At 38.9% G+C, this 16529-nt stretch overlaps 1 non-coding gene across 1 annotated transcript; it reads right to left on the bottom strand.

Annotated features, from left to right (window-relative positions):
- Positions 1-12165: 12165 nt before the first annotated feature.
- LOC130959993 (small nucleolar RNA R71) lies at positions 12166-12273 on the bottom strand. Its single transcript, XR_009078960.1, has one exon. It is a non-coding gene; the product is annotated as a small nucleolar RNA R71 (small nucleolar RNA).
- Between the last annotated feature and the right edge of the window lie 4256 nt (positions 12274-16529).

The following is a 16529-nucleotide window of genomic DNA, read 5'->3' on the forward strand; positions in this document are numbered from 1 at the left end:
TTGAGCCACAAAGCTCCAAATGAGGTGATTTCAGTGGCATTGGAAAGTAGGATTCTAGAGCTTTCCAGGAATATATGGCACTACATGATTGACAGTAAATTTGAGGGAGAAAACCTGCCTTGAAAGTGCAAAGATGAATATGGTATCAACCTGTAGTAAGGCCAACTGACCTCTTCACCTTCCAAGAAGTGTAACTCGAGTTGTAGAGCTCCAAATGATGCGTCTCCAATTGCGTTGGAAAGTAGACATCCAGAGCTTTCCAAAAATATATAATAGTATGGAGTGGACATTGATTTTGATCTCCAGAACTTGGAAATATTAAGCCACTGGTCGCTAGCGTTATCGGGACTCACGTTTTCCATTAACGCTAGCGACTATGCCAGCGACCATGTCCACTTCAAAGGAGCATAACTTGAGTTACAGAGATCCAATTGAGATGATTTCAGTCGCATTAGAAAGATGACATTTAGAGCTTTCCAACGATATATAATACTTTATAGTGGGCATGCTATTGGAGTACAAACAAGAGGCATCTTTTAAGCCCCAAAAACAACAATTGGTAACAAGTGCAACGTTAGCCACAATAACTTTGGCACTAACGCCACACTTATAGCGTTAGTGTGGCTAGCGACAGTACTAACGTTGCACCTGGACCTCAACTTGATTCACTTCTCTCTCAAGTCCACTTCAAAGCTCAAGTAAGCAAGCCCACAATTGTCAACCAATCAAGGCCACAAGAAGCATCTAGAATAGGAATTTTCATTTAATTGTAATTTGCTTTTAATTTCATTTTGTAATTTAGGAGAGCCTATATAAAGGCCTTAGTCTTTACATTCAAGGGAAACTGAAACATAGAATTGAAAGAAGGGGAGAGAGTGAAGACCAATTCGAATTTCTGTGAATTGGCACACTCCAAGGGGAGTGGGTCTTCGGACCCCTCCCCTCAACCACTCTTCTTCCTTTTCTCTTCTTTTCTTCCTTAGGAGTAGTTTCTTTTCTTTGTACCTTCCATTTATGAATTTTGAAGTTTCAATTTCAGTTTAATCTTTATCTTTATTTTTCTGCACTTTCTTTCTTTTCTATTTTGGTAGAGCAATGATCAACTAACTCTTTTCATTGGGTTAGAGAGCTCTATTGTGATTCAATGGATCAATTGTAGTTCTTATTCTTCTTCTTCTTTCTTTTCTCTTGATTTTACTAGAGAGCTTTCGATCTTCATCCAATTGGGTAATTGTCTTGGAAGAGAAATTGCTCATACTTGGATTTCCTTTGAACCTTGGAAGAGGAATGAGGAAATCATGCTAGAAATGATCTCTCACATTGGATTAGGTTGGGGGTTGGATGGATATTGTGACATGTAATCCTACCAATACTTTGATCTATGAATGTGTGTGTTATAATCAGTGACCAAACTTCATCTCTTCCCATGAGCAATTAAATCAAGGAATCGGAAAATTGTTCAAGCTTAGAGAGATTGGATTGCAAAGGAATTGGGATCCAATCACTTAAGATTGCCAAGGAGATCAATGAATGCATTGATTGAGGAAGAGATGAGAATGAACTTGATCCGGAGGATTGCAATATCTCTTGATCTCAATGTTCATTTTATTTTTAGTTCTTACATTTACTTTTCTTGCCATTTTACTTTTTTGTACTTTATTGTTTTTTTTTTACTTTTTTGCTATTTACATTTCCTTGTTACTTATCACTCCAATATGATTCGTCTAACTAGGATAATCAATTAATCATTGTTTGCTTAATCCGTTAATCTCTGTGGGATTCGACCTCACTCTATTGTGAGTTATTACTTGACGACAATTCGGTATACTTGCCGAAGGGAGATTTGTTGAGAGACAAGTTTTCACGCATCACTCATGCCCTTTGCCGGCATGCCAATAAACACCTTGCATTTAATTTTCCTCACATGCACTTGCTATATTTCCATTGTTGATTTGCCACATGTAGTCATGACCATGTGTTCACATCATTATCCATACCTGTGCATTGATTATCACATTTCCTATTCTTTTCCTTGCTATAACCCTTGAATGCTAATGTCTTCTTCTTTTCCTTTCAGGATGGCCACCAAGAAAGATAAAGAGGAAGCTACTCCCATACCACTGGCAAGAAAACGAACAAAAGAACACTAGCTGAGGAACCACAACCCCCGCCACCTGCACATCTTTGCATGCACCGATGATGGTGCAATCTTTAAGTGTGGGGAGGTCGATACCGATCTCCATGGGTTAGTTACTCTTCTGTCTCAACACCAATGGTTTATTTTTCTTGTTAGTTGTTGCATTTGCATGTTTGTTTGATTTTGTGCATATTTTGCCACTTGGTTGAAGTAATATTTTTTTTTCAAAATTTTTTTATAGTATTTCACTAATTTAAATTGAAAAAATTGTGTTAAACTTGTTTGGAAGTTTTATTTGGAACATAGGTAAAAGCTAGAACACACAACCTGTAAGATTTGAGCTTAATTGTATGGTTACATTATTTAACCATAATATTTTATTCTTATGTGTTTTCTTCTCTATGATTGCAATCTTTGCTTTGTTCTATTCTATATGTCCATCATTTAGTATATTTACATGCTTGCATATGATTGAGGCCATTGTTTGATTCTAGCTCACCATTCCTAAATTAGCCTACCTTTTACATCACCCTTGTTAGCCCCCTTAGCCTTTAAATTCCCTCTTGTTTTATAACCACATTACTAGCCTTAAGCAGAAAAACAAAATAAAAATCCCAAGTTGAATCCTTGGTTAGCTTAAGATAAATATTGTGCAAAATTTAAGTGTGGAGAATTTTATGGGAACATGGGATGATAGAAAAAAAGTAGGGAATTAATTTGAATAAGTTATTTTAAAAATTGGGAAGCATGCTCATATGAAATCAAAATAATTAAATTACCATGTGCATTGAAAAAAAAATTATTAAGTAATTGAATAAGGGGATACAAAAAAATAATAATAAAATAAAAAAAATATTACCACAAAAAAAAGAATCAATGCACACGGGACAAAATTCAAAAATAAGTTTGATACATGAGCATGTAATACAAAAGTGGAAAAAATTTGGGTAGCTAGGTAAAGCATTTTAAATTATATAAAGTATGTATATGTTAGGTGAGATCTTAGACTAATCAAGGATTCAATTATTTAGCTCACTTAACCTTATATATATACCCTTACCCTTACCTTAGCCCCATTACAACCTTGAAAAAGACCTCATGATGTTTGTATGTATACATTAAATATTTGTTGATTGATTAGATGAAGAACAAAGTTTAGAAAGTATGACTAGGGAAGAGTAGAGTGGATTACCCTATACACTTGAGAGACTAGAGTGATATACACTATCAGTTAGGGTTCAATGCTTGATTCTATGTTCCCTGCTTTCATGAGCTATCTTCTTACAAGCTTACTTATTTTTTATTGTACGATTTGAATTAGTGGAATTTGGTTCATATTTGTCTTGGAGAACTTGTTTGCTTTTAACCAAGTAGGTAAAAATATTTTGCATGTAGTTGCATTCACATAGATAGGTTGCATTGCATACTCTCTATCATTCCTCTTCACTTCTTTATAGCTTATCTTGAGCTTAGCATGAGGACATGCTAATGTTTAAGTGTGGGGAGGTTGATAAACCACTATTTTATGGTTTATCTTGTGCTCAATTGAGTGGTTTTTATCAAGCCTTTGCCCACTTATTCATATGATTTGCATAGTTTTACATTCTCCTTCCCGATTTTGTGCTATGATTGAAAACATGCCTCTTTGGTCTTATATTTGCTAATATTAATCCTCTCTTATTACCATTAGATACCTTGATATGTGTGTTAAGTGATTTCAAGGATTACAGGGCAAGAATAGCTTAGAGGATGGAAAGAAAGCATGCAAAAGTGGAAGGAATACAAGAAGTTGAAGGAACTAAAAAGCTGTCAGCCTGACCCTCTCGCACTAAAACGATCATAATTTGAGCTACAGAGGTCCAAATGACGCGGTTCTAGTTGAGTTGGAAAGCTAACGTCCAAGGCTTCGATTTGATATATAATTTGCGATAGTGACTATACCGCTAGGTGACGCGAACGCGTGATCCACGCGGACGCGTCGCAGTGACGAAAAACCAGCGTAGCTAAATTCGTAAACAGCGATTTCTGGGCTGTTTCTGACCCAGTTTCTGGCCCAGAAAACACAGATCAGAGGCTATAAAGTGGGAGAATCCATTAATTCTTGATCATGCATTCATAATTCACTTTTCATACTTTAGATGTAGTTTTTAGAGAGAGAGGAGTAGGATTAGAATTAGGATTTTTAGAAATTAGGAATTCATCTTCTTCAATCACAGGTTCAATATTCCTTTTATTTTCTCAATTTAGTTTATGAACTCTTTATGTTTGGATTGATTTTATATTTAATATAATTTGAGGTATTTTTAGATCTATGATTTGTTTCTTTTATTTATAATATAAATAATTTGGATTTTTTCCTTTTGGCTTTGGTTGAGTAATTAGTGATGCTTGAGCTGTCAAATAAAACAGTGGTTGAAATTGGGAGTTGCTAATTAATTTGAAATTCCAATAACTCTAGCCTTTCCAAAGGAAAGACTAGGACTTTAGGTATCAAATTAATTAGTCCACTTGACCTTCCTTTGTTTAGTAAAGGTTAACTAAGTGGGATTAAAATTCAATTCTCATCATAATTGATAAGGATAGGACTTCCAGTTCTTGTACCTTGCCAAAGGTTTATTTTACAGTTATTATTATTTTATTTTACTTGTCATTCAACTAACTTTTTACCTTAATCCAAAACCCCAAAACACACTTTTTCATAACCAATAATAAGAACATACCTCCCTACAATTCCTTGAGAAGACGACCCGAGGTTTAAATACTCGGTTATCAATTTTAAAGGGGTTTGTTACTTATGACAACCAAAACTTTTGTAAGAAAGGTTGATTGCTTGGTTTAGTAACTATACTTACAACGAGAATTTACTATAACTTCTAAACCATCAATCTTCAGTTCTTCAGTTATCAATCATAGAATATTTTTAGGAAGGAATTGTAAATACATGCAAATCATATGAATAAGTGGGTGAAGACTTGATAAAACCACACAATTAAACACAATATGAATCACAAAATAGTGGTTTATCAGTCACTTCCTTCTTTACGACCTCTAGAATAGTGGGGTTCAAATGCCTTTGGGGTTGCCGAATAGGTTTAGCGCCTTCTTCTAGGAAGATTCGGTGTTCATACACTTGAGAGCTTATGCCCACTAGGTCCACCAAACTCTACCCTATAGCCTTTTTGTTTCTCCTCAAGATATGAAGCAATTTTTCATCTTGTTGGGAGGTGAGCTTCCTTGCAACAATTACCGAAAGCTTGTGATCTTCATCAAGATAGGCATATTTGAGGTGGGGTGAAAGTGGTTTCAACTCTACACTTTGCTCATGATTCGGCGCTTGATCATCCGGTAAGACCGGAGGTGGGTAGGTGTTCTCTTCACATTCGTGGGGCTCCCCACACTTGGATCTTGGATCATACTCTTCTCATCAAGATTAGCATTGTGTACTTCGGCCACAACTTTGTCAATCAAGTCACACAAGAAGATTGAATGATCCTCCGACGGGTGTCTCATGGCTTCATCAAGACTAAAGCTCACAATTCTTCCGTCAATCTCAAAAGAATAAGTACCCAAAAAAGCATCTAATTTGAACCGAGAGGTCCTCAAGAATGGCCTCCCAAGCAAGATAGACGATGTTCTTTCGGATTCACTAGGCGGCATCTCAAGAATATGGAAATCAATTGGAAAGATCAACCCCTTTATCTCCACCAACACATCCTCCGGAATACCAACCACAGATATTATGCTCTTGTCCACCAATACAAACTGGGCTGCCAACCGTTTCAATGGTGGGAGCTTCATTACATGATATACAGATAGAGGCATAATACTAACACAGGCACCAAGGTCACACATGCAATCTACGAATTGGACACCATCTATGGTGCAAGTGACTAAGCAAGGACCCGGATCACCACACTTTTCCGGTATTGCACCCATCAAAGCCAAAATAGAGCTTCCCAATGGAATAGTTTCTAAATCATGAATCTTTTCTTTTTTCATACACAAATCCTTTAGAAACTTGGCGAATAGCATCAAAAAGAGGGATAATTACCTTAACCTTTTTGAACATCTCCACCATTTTGGGATCTAGCTCTACCTGCTTCTTGGTCTTCCTTGCCAATGTAGGAAATGGAATGGGAGTAGCCTCTTTCAAGACATTTTCCTCCTTAGAAACTCCATCTCTTGGTTGGTTGACTTCTTCTTCAACTACCTCATATACCTCATCCTCTTCTTCAATTTCTTCTACCTCAACCACATCCTCTTCTTGGGTGACTTCCTTTGGGCTTGGTTCCTTGGGACTCTTCTCTTGCAATTTAGTGCCGAACCTCAAGGTGATGGCATTGATGCCACCCTTTGGGTTAGGTAAAGGTTGAGAGGGCACTAGAACTTGAGGCTTGGGTAGTGGAGGTAGATGATGATTCCATACGGGATAGAAGAGCTTGGATGGTGGAGGTAAGACCATTGATGCTAAAGTTGATTAAAGCTTGAAACTCTTTTTGTCCTTGAAGAATAGAACGGAGTGTCTCATCTTGGTTGGAGGAAGAGGAAGGATAGGTGATTTGAGGGGTTTGTCGTTGGTTGAGTTGAGGTGGTTGCCTTTGGTGAGGTGGTTGGAAGGTTTGGTGGTTTCTTCCTTGGTTTTGTTGTCGATATGGAGGGTTTTGTTGGTACCGGTTTTGTTGGTGGTTGTTATTCCACCTTTGATTCCCTCCATTGTCCCTACCTCCATGGTTGTAGTTGTCCCTCCATCCTTGGTTGGAATTCTCTTGCCAACTATGATTATAGTTGCCCCCTTGATTATAGTTGCCTCCTTGTTGATGATACCCTTGATTTGGACGGTTGTAATAGGCATTAGTGGCTGCTAGGGTATTGTCCTCTTGGAGACTTGGACATTCATCCGTGTAATGGGAGTAACAAGAGAAAATTCCGCAGACTCTTTGGGAAACCAACTGTTAGTATTGTTGTTGTTGAGGAGGTAGAGGTTATTATTGATTGAGTTGGAGTTACTTGAGGATATTGGTCATCTCTCCCAAGGTTTTGGTGAGGGCAGTGGTCTGACCACTAGAAGAAACTTCATTTATTGCTCTTAGATGATTGTTCCTTTGTCTAGCATATTAGGTGGACTCGGCCAAATCGGTGATGAGTTGCCATGCTTCCTCCGCTGTTCTATACTTTGTCAAGGAACTATTACTTGAGGCATCCAAGAGGATCCTATCTTGAGGCTTCATTTCTTGGCAAAAATAGCTAATCAACACTAGAGTGTCAATCATGTGGTGCGGGCATGAGTCAAGAAGTTTCCAAAATCGTTCCCAATACTCGTAGAGAGTCTCTAATTCACCTTGGACAATGCATGAAATTTCTTTCCTCAATCTATCTATCACTTCTGGAGGAAAGAATTTGTCTAAAAACTCCCTTCTAAGCAAATCCCAATCGCCAATAATCTCACTGGGCAAAGAATAAAACCACTCTTTAGCTCTCCCCTCAAGAGAGAAAGGAAAAGTATGCAACCAAATAGCAACTTCATCAGAACCTTCCCGCCTCATTGTAGAACATACACCTTGGAAGTTCCTAAGGTGTCTAATAGGATCTTGAGCAAGAAGTCCAAGGAACTTCGGTAGAAGATTGATCAAGGCAGTTTTAAGCTCAAAGTTAGCATTCAAGTCCATATGACGTACTTGAAGAGGTTGAAGAACAAAATCCGGAGCACCGGCTTCCTTAAGAGTGACTCTCCTTGGAGCGGCCATAGTGTCGGTACCAAATTCAATGGAAGAGTTTTTAGTAGTATCGATGGAAGAGTAGATAGTGCCTTCTTCAAATGACGATTCAGAATCAACCTTGGATATGGTTGGTGAATTGGTAGAAACCCTTTCACCACCTCCGAAGGCTAACCATCTCCGAGCTTGCCTAATGTAAAGTAAAATCATTCCAATCTTAGGGTCAAATGTAGCTAAGCTCGGATCCAGTAATGAATGCGTCATTCAATAAAGGAGATATCGAGCTCATGACAACAAAATGAACTAAACAAACAAAAATTCTAACTAACAATTGAACTAGCAAAAAAACAAAAAGAAATTCAAGTATTCACATATCAATAAATTTACACTAACCAACAACATGGCACACATATTCAACTCCCCGGCAACGGCGCCAAAATTTGATGCGAGATATTTTGTCGGTATAGAATTTATCAATAAAATCCCATCACAAGTATAGTATAAACCAACAAGCAATCCCGCAAACAAATTTAGAAAATGTGTCACCATAATTCAAATCAATATCCGGGAGTAGAATCTCAGGTCGTTCTCTGATGAGCGGATAATTTGTACGCTTTTTGGCATTGTTTTTAGTATGTTTTTAGTAGTTTCAGTTGAGTTTTTAGTATATTTTTATTAGTTTTTAGTTAAAATTCACTTTTCTGGACTTTACTATGAGTTTGTGTGTTTTTCTGTGATTTCAGGTATTTTCTGGCTGAAATTGAGGGACCTGAGCAAAAATCTGATTCAGAGACTGAAAAGGACTGCAGATGCTATTAGATTCTGACCTCCCTGCACTCGAAGTGGATTTTCTGGAGCTACAGAAGCCCAATTGGCGCGCTCTCAACGGCGTTGGAAAGTAGACATCCTGGGCTTTCCAGCAATATATGATAGTCCATACTTTGCCCAAGATTTGATGGCCCAAACCGGCGTTCAAAGTCACCCTCAGAATTTCCAGCGTTAAACGCCGGAACTGGCACCAAAATGGGAGTTAAACGCCCAAACTGGCACAAAAGCTGGCGTTTAACTCCAAGAAGAGTCTCTACACGAAAAATGCTTCATTGTTCAGCCCAAGCACACACCAAGTGGGCCCGGAAGTGGATTTTTATGTCATTTACTCATCTTTGTAATCCTTAGGCTACTAGTTCCCTATAAGTAGGACCTTTTACTATTGTATTAGACATCTTCTGATCTTTGGAATCTTGTTGATCTTGAGATCTTTAGATCATTTGGGAGGCTGGCCATTCGGCCATACCTAGACCTTGTTCTTATGTATTTTCAACGGTGGAGTTTCTACACACCATAGATTAAGGTGTGGAGCTCTGCTGTACCTCGAGTATTAATGCAATTACTATTGTTCTTCTATTCAATTCAACTTGTTCTTATTCCAAGATATTCATTTGCACTCAAGAACTTGATGAATGTGATGATTATGTGACACTCATCATCATTCTCACTTATGAACAAGTGACTGACAACCACTCTGTTCTACAAGCAACAAGGCTCTAATGTTAATCTCTTGGATTCCTGATACATGATGCATGGTTGATCGCCTGACAACCGAGTGCTCGCCTGACAAACGAGCCAGCCATTCCGTGAGATCAGAGTCTTCGTGGTATAGGCAAGAACTGATGGCGGCATTCAAGAGAATCCGGAAGGTCTAACCTTGTCTGTGGTATTCTGAGTAGGATTCAATGATTGAATGACTGTGACGTGCTTCAAACTCCTGAAGGCGGGGCGTTAGTGACAGACGCAAAAGAATCAATGGATTCTATTCCGGCCTGATCGAGAACCGACAGATGGATAGCCATGCCGTGACAGGGTGCGTTGAACATTTCCACTGAGAGGATGGGAGGTAGCCACTGACAACGGTGAAACCCTTGCATAAGCTTGCCATGGAAAGGAGTAAGAAGGATTGGATGAAGACAGTAGGAAAGCAGAGAGACGGAAGGGACAAGCATCTTCATTCGCTTATCTAAAGCTCTCACCAATGATATACATAAGTATCTCTATCTTTATCTTTATGTTTTATTCATTCATCATCTATACCCATTTGAGTCTACCTGACTAAGATTTACAAGGTGACCATAGCTTGCTTCATACCAACAATCTCCGTGGGATCGACCCTTACTCGCGTAAGGTTTATTACTTGGACGACCCAGTGCACTTGCTGGTTAGTTGTGCAAAGTTGTGTTTATGCCATGGTATTGAGCACCAAGTTTTTGGGGCCATTACTAGGGATTATTTGAGTTGTGAAAAGTAGTGATCACAATTTCGCACACCAACTTTTTGGCGCCGTTGCCGGGGATTGTTTTGTGTATGGACAACTGACGGTTCATCTTGTTGCTTAGATTAGGTATTTTTTTTAGAGTTCTTAAAAATGAATTCTAGAGTTTCATGATGATCTGTTGAAATCTGGCTGGCTGAGAAGCCATGTCTAATCTTATTGGACCGAGGTTTCAATTGATCATCACAAGAGCTTGTTGATCTCTATCAATCTTGCTATTGGAGCAATGATCTGCTAAGGCTTGGCTGGCCATTGGCCATGTCTAGTGTTTTGGACCGAAGCTTTCTTTGAAAGCTTGGCTGGCTGTAAAGTCATGTCTAATTCCTGGACCGGAGTCTTAGACTAGCATTGCAATGATTCGTGGAATTCAAATTGAGAATTCTGAAACCTTCATTTTCTATTTCCATATAATTTTCGAAAAATCCAAAAAAAAAATTTCAAAATCATAAAAAAACCAAAATATTTTATGTTTCTTGTTTGAGTCTAGTGTCTAAATTTTAAGTTTGGTGTCTTGCATGCATTGTTTATGTGATCTTGGTTCTATTTTCAAGTCAATAGTACAGGGAACTGAAGATTCAGAACATGCAGCAGAGGAATTACACAGAAAAAGCTGGGCGTTCAAAACGCCCAGTGAAGAAGGACAGACTGGCGTTTAAACGCCAGCCAGGGTACCTGGTTGGGCGTTTAACGCCCAAAAAGGTAGTGCATTGGGCGTTAAACGCCAGAATGTGCACCATTCTGGGCGTTTAACGCCAGGATGGCACAAGAGGGAAGATTTTGTTTTCAAAATCAATTTTTTTTCAAGTTTTCAAAGTTTTTCAAAATCAAATCTTTTTCAAATCATATCTTTTCAATCAAATGTTTTCAAAATCAATTTCTTTCCTTTTTCAAAGATACTTGCTAACAATTAATGATTTGATTGAACATTTCAAGTATGATTGCCTTTTCTGTTGAGAGAGGTTTAATGTTTGAATCATATCTTTTCTTGTTAGGCAAGTCATCAATTTTTAAATCAAATCTTTTTAAAATTGTTTTTCAAATCATATCTTCTCAATCACATCTTTTTAAAACCATAACTTTTCAATCAAATCTTTTTAATCACATCTTTTTCAAAATAAGTTTTCAATCAAATCTTTTAATTTCTAATTTCAAATTCTTTTTCAAAAATCACTTGATTTCTTTCCCACCCTTGGTTTTCGAAAATCAATTAAAGTTTTTCAAAATATTTTTAAAATCTTTTTAATTGAATTTTCGAAAATTCTTCCCCTCTTCTCACATCCTTCTATTTATGGAGTACCACTCTTTCTCAATGCACAATTCGAACTCTATCTGATTAAGTTCGAATTCTTCTACCTCTTCCTTCTATTTTTCTTCTTCTCTGACACCTCAAGGAATCTCTATACTGTGACATAGAGGATTCCACATTTTCTTGTTCTCTTCTCTTTCATATGAGCAGGAACAAAGACAAAGGCATTCTTGTTGAAGCTGACCCTGAACCTGAAAGGACCTTGAAGCGAAAGCTAAGAGAAGCTAAGGCACAACTCTCTGTAGAGGACCTAACAGAAATCTTCAAAGAAGAAGACATGGCAGCCGAAAACAACAACAATGCAAATAATGCAAGGAAGGTGCTGGGTGACTTTACTGCACCTACTCCCGACTTCTATGGGAGAAGCATCTCTATCCCTGCCATTGGAGCAAACAACTTTGAGCTAAAGCCTCAATTAGTTTCTCTAATGCAACAGAATTGCAAGTTCCATGGACTTCCATTGGAAGATCCTCATCAGTTCTTAGCTGAATTCTTGTAAATCTGTGACACTGTCAAGACTAATGGGGTTGACCCTGAGGTCTACAGACTTATGCTATTCCCTTTTGCTGTAAGAGACAGAGCTAGGACATGGTTGGACTCACAACCTAAAGAAAGCCTAGACTCATGGGAAAAGCTAGTCAATGCCTTCTTGGCAAAGTTCTTTCCACCTCAAAAATTGAGTAATCTTAGAGTGGAAGTCCAAACCTTCAGACAGAAGGATGGAGAATCCCTCTATGAAGCTTGGGAAAGATACAAACAATTGATCAGAAAATGTCCTTCTGATATGCTTTCTGAATGGAGCATCATAGGTATTTTCTATGATGGTCTCTCTGAACTATCCAAGATGTCTTTGGATAGCTCTGCTGGAGGATCTCTTCATCTGAAGAAGACGCCTACAGAAGCTCAAGAGCTAATTGAAATGGTTGCAAATAACCAATTCATGTACACTTCTGAAAGGAATCCTGTAAACAATGGGACAAGTCAGAAGAAAGGAGTTCTTGAGATTGATACTCTGAATGCCATTCTGGCTCAGAATAAAATATTGACTCAACAAGTCAATTTGATTTCTCAAAGTCTGTCTGGAATGCAAAATGCACCAAGCAGTACTAAGGATGCTTCATCTGAAGAAGAAGCTTATGATCCTGAGAACCCTTCAATGGAAGAGGTGAATTACCTAGGAGAACCCTATGGAAACACCTATAATTCTTCATGGAGAAATCACCCAAATTTCTCATGGAAGAATCAAGAGAGACCTCAACAAGGTTTCAACAATAATGGTGGAAGAAACAGGTTTAGCAATGGCAAGCCTTTTCCATCATCTTCTCAGCAACAGACAGAGAACTCTAAGCAGAATACCTCTGACTTAGCAACCATGGTCTTTGATCTAATCAAAACCACTCAAAGTTTCATGACTGAAACAAGGTCCTCCATTAGAAACTTGGAGGCACAAGTGGGACAGCTAAACAAGAAAGTTACTGAACTCCTTCCTAGTACTCTTCCAAGCAATACAGAAGAAAATCCAAAAGGAGAGTGCAAGGCCATCAACATGGCCGAATTTGGAGAGGAGGGAGAGGAAGTGAACGCCACTGAGGAAGACCTCAATGGGCGTGCACTGACCTCCAATGAGTTCCCTAATGAGGAACCATGGGAATCTGAGGCTCAAAATGAGACCATAGAGATTCCATTGGACTTACTTCTGCCTTTCATGAGCTCTGATGAGTATTCTTCCTCTGAAGAGGATGAGTATGTCACTGAAGAGCAAGTTGCTAAATACCTTGGAGCAATCATGAAGCTAAATGACAAGTTATTTGGAAATGAGACTTGGGAGGATGAACCCCCTTTGCTCACCAAAGAACTGGATGACTTGTCTAGGCAGAAATTACCTCAAAAGAGACAAGATCCTGGGAAGTTTTCCATACCTTGTACCATAGGCACCATGACCTTCAAGAAGGCTCTGTGTGACTTAGGGTCAAGTGTAAACCTCATGCCTCTCTCTGTAATGGAGAAGCTAGGGATCTTTGAGGTGCAAGCTGCAAGAATCTCATTAGAGATGGCAGACAACTCAAGAAAACAAGCTCATGGACTTGTAGAGGATGTTTTGGTGAAGATTGAAGACCATTACATCCCTACTGATTTCATAGTCCTAGAGACTGGGAAATGCATGGATGAATCCATCATCCTTGGCAGACCCTTCCTAGCCACAGCAAAGGCTGTGATTGATGTTGATGGAGGTGAACTGATCATTCAAGTGAATGAAGAATCCTTTGTGTTTAAGGCTCAAGGATATCCCTCTGTCACCATGGAGAGGAAGCATGAAGAGCTTCTCTCAAATCAGAGTCAAGCAGAGCCCCCACAGTCAAACTCTAAGTTTGGTGTTGGGAGGCCACAACCAAACTCTAAGTTTGGTGTTGAACCCCCACATTCAAACTCTAAGTTTGGTGTTGGGAGGTTCCAACATTGCTCTGAGTATCTGTGAGGCTCCATGAGAGCCCTCTGTCAAGCTACTGACATTAAAGAAGCGCTTGTTGGGAGGCAACCCAATGTTATATTTGATGAGCGGATAATTTGTATACTTTTTGGCATTATTTTTAGTATGTTTTTGATATGATATAGTTAGTTTTTAGTATATTTTATTAGTTTTTAATTAAAATTCACTTTTCTGGACTTTACTATGAGTTTGTGTGTTTTTCTGTGATTTCAGGTATTTTCTGGCTGAAATTGAGGGACCTGAGCAAAAATCTGATCCAGAGACTCAAAAGGACTGCAGATGCTGTTGGATTCTGACCTCCCTGCACTCGAAGTGGATTTTCTGGAGCTACAGATACCCAATTGGCGCGCTCTCAACGGCGTTGGAAAGTAGACATCCTGGGCTTTCCAGAAATATATAATAGTCCATACTTTGCCCAAGATTTGATGGCCCAAACCGGCGTTCAAAGTCACCTCAAGAAATCCCAGCGTTAAACGCTGGAACTGGCACCCAAATGGGAGTTAAACGCCCAAACTGGCACCAAAGCTGGCGTTTAACTCCAAGAAGAGTCTCTACACGAAATTGCTTCATTGCTCAGCCCAAGCACACACCAAGTGGGCCCGGAAAAGGATTTTTATGTCATTTACTCATTTCTGTACACCCTAGGCTACTAGTTTCTTATAAGTAGGACCTTTTACTATTGTATAGAAAGCTTTTGATCATGTTTTTATGATTGAACCCTCTTTGGGAGGCTGGCCATTCGGCCATGCCTAGACCTTGTTCTTATGTATTTTCAACGGTGGAGTTTCTACACACCATAGATTAAGGTGTGGAGCTCTGCTGTACCTCGAGTATTAATGCAATTACTATTGTTCTTTCATTCAAATTCCGCTTGTTCTTTTACCAAGATATCACTTGTTCTTCAACATGATGAAGGTGATGATTGACGCCCATCACCATTCTCACCCATGAACAAGGTGACTGACAACCATTCTTGTTCTACAAGCATCTGAGGCTTAGTGAATATCTCTTGGATTTCTGATTGCATGATGCATGGTTGATCGCCTGACAACCGAGTGCTCGCCTGACAAACGAGCCAGCCATTCCGTGAGATCAGAGTCTTCGTGGTATAGGCAAGAACTGATGGCAGCATTCAAGAGAATCCGGAAGGTCTAACCTTGTCTGTGGTATTCTGAGTAGGATTCAATGACTGAATGACTGTGACGTGCTTCAAACCTGTAACCTACTGGGCGTTAGTGACAGACACAAAAGAGTTATTCTATTCCGGTAGGGGAGGGAACCGAACCGGTGATTGGCCGTACTGTGACAGAGTATTGAGCATTAGCTTTCACTGCGAGGATGGGAGGTAGCTGCTGACAACAGTGAGACCCTATACGAGCTTGCCATGGAAAGGAGTAAGAAGGATTGGATGAAGACAGTAGGAAAGCAGAGAGACGGAAGGGAAGGCATCTTCATACACTTGTCTGAAGCTCTTACACCAATGATATACATAAGTATCACTATCCTTATCTTTATGTTATTTTCGTTCATCATCATATACATTTGAGCTTGCCTGACTAAGATTTACAAGATGACCATAGCTTGCTTCAATACTAACAATCTCCGTGGGATCGACCCTTACTCACGTAAGGTTTATTACTTGGACGACCCAGTGCACTTGCTGGTTAGTCGTGCGAAGTTGTGTAATGCCATGGTATTAGGCGCACCAAATTTTTGGAGCCATTACCAGGGATTATGAGAGTTGTGAAAAAGTATAGTTCACAATTTCGCATGTTAAGTTTTTGGCGCCGTTGCCGGGGATTGTTCTAGTTTTGAGCAAGCCTTTGGTAACATCAGAGCCAAGATCCGGCAACAACATCAAATTTTTGGTGTTATTGCCCGGGATTGTTCAGGCTGGACAACTGACGGTTCATCTTGTTGCTTAGATTAGGTATTTTTTTTTTTTCGAAATTCTTGAAGATGAATTCTAGAGTTTCATGATGATTTGTTGAAATCTGGCTGCCTGAGAAGCCATGTCTAATCTGATTGGACCGAGGTTTCAACTTATCACCACAAGAGCTTGTTGATTTCGTATCAATCTTGCTTTTGGAGCAATGATTTGCTAAGGCTTGGCTGACCGTTGGTCATGTTTAGTGTTTTGGACCGAAGCTTTCTTTGGAAGCTTGGCTGGCTGTGAAGCCATGTCTAATTCCTGGACCGGAGTCTTAGACTAGCATTGCACTGATTCCTGGAATTCTCATTAAGAATTTTGATACCTTCTTTTTCTACTTAATTTTCGAAAAAACACAAAAAATTAAAGAAATTAAAAAAAATCAAAAATTCAAAAATATTTCTTGTTTAAGTCTAGTGTCTCATCCTAAGTTTGGTGTCAATTGCATGTTTTTGTTATAATTTTCGAATCCATGCATATATTTCTTTGTTTTGATCTTTGAATTCTATTGACTTGAGTATTTTATGTGTCTCATATGCATTTTCAGTTCATTAGTGTCAGTAGTATACAAACTGCTAAGTTTGGTGTCTTGCATGCATTATTATTTGATTCTTGTTGCATTTTGATT

Source organism: Arachis stenosperma, unplaced genomic scaffold, assembly GCF_014773155.1.
Source record: "Arachis stenosperma cultivar V10309 unplaced genomic scaffold, arast.V10309.gnm1.PFL2 arast.V10309.gnm1.Scaffold_100029, whole genome shotgun sequence".
NCBI lineage: Eukaryota > Viridiplantae > Streptophyta > Magnoliopsida > Fabales > Fabaceae > Arachis > Arachis stenosperma.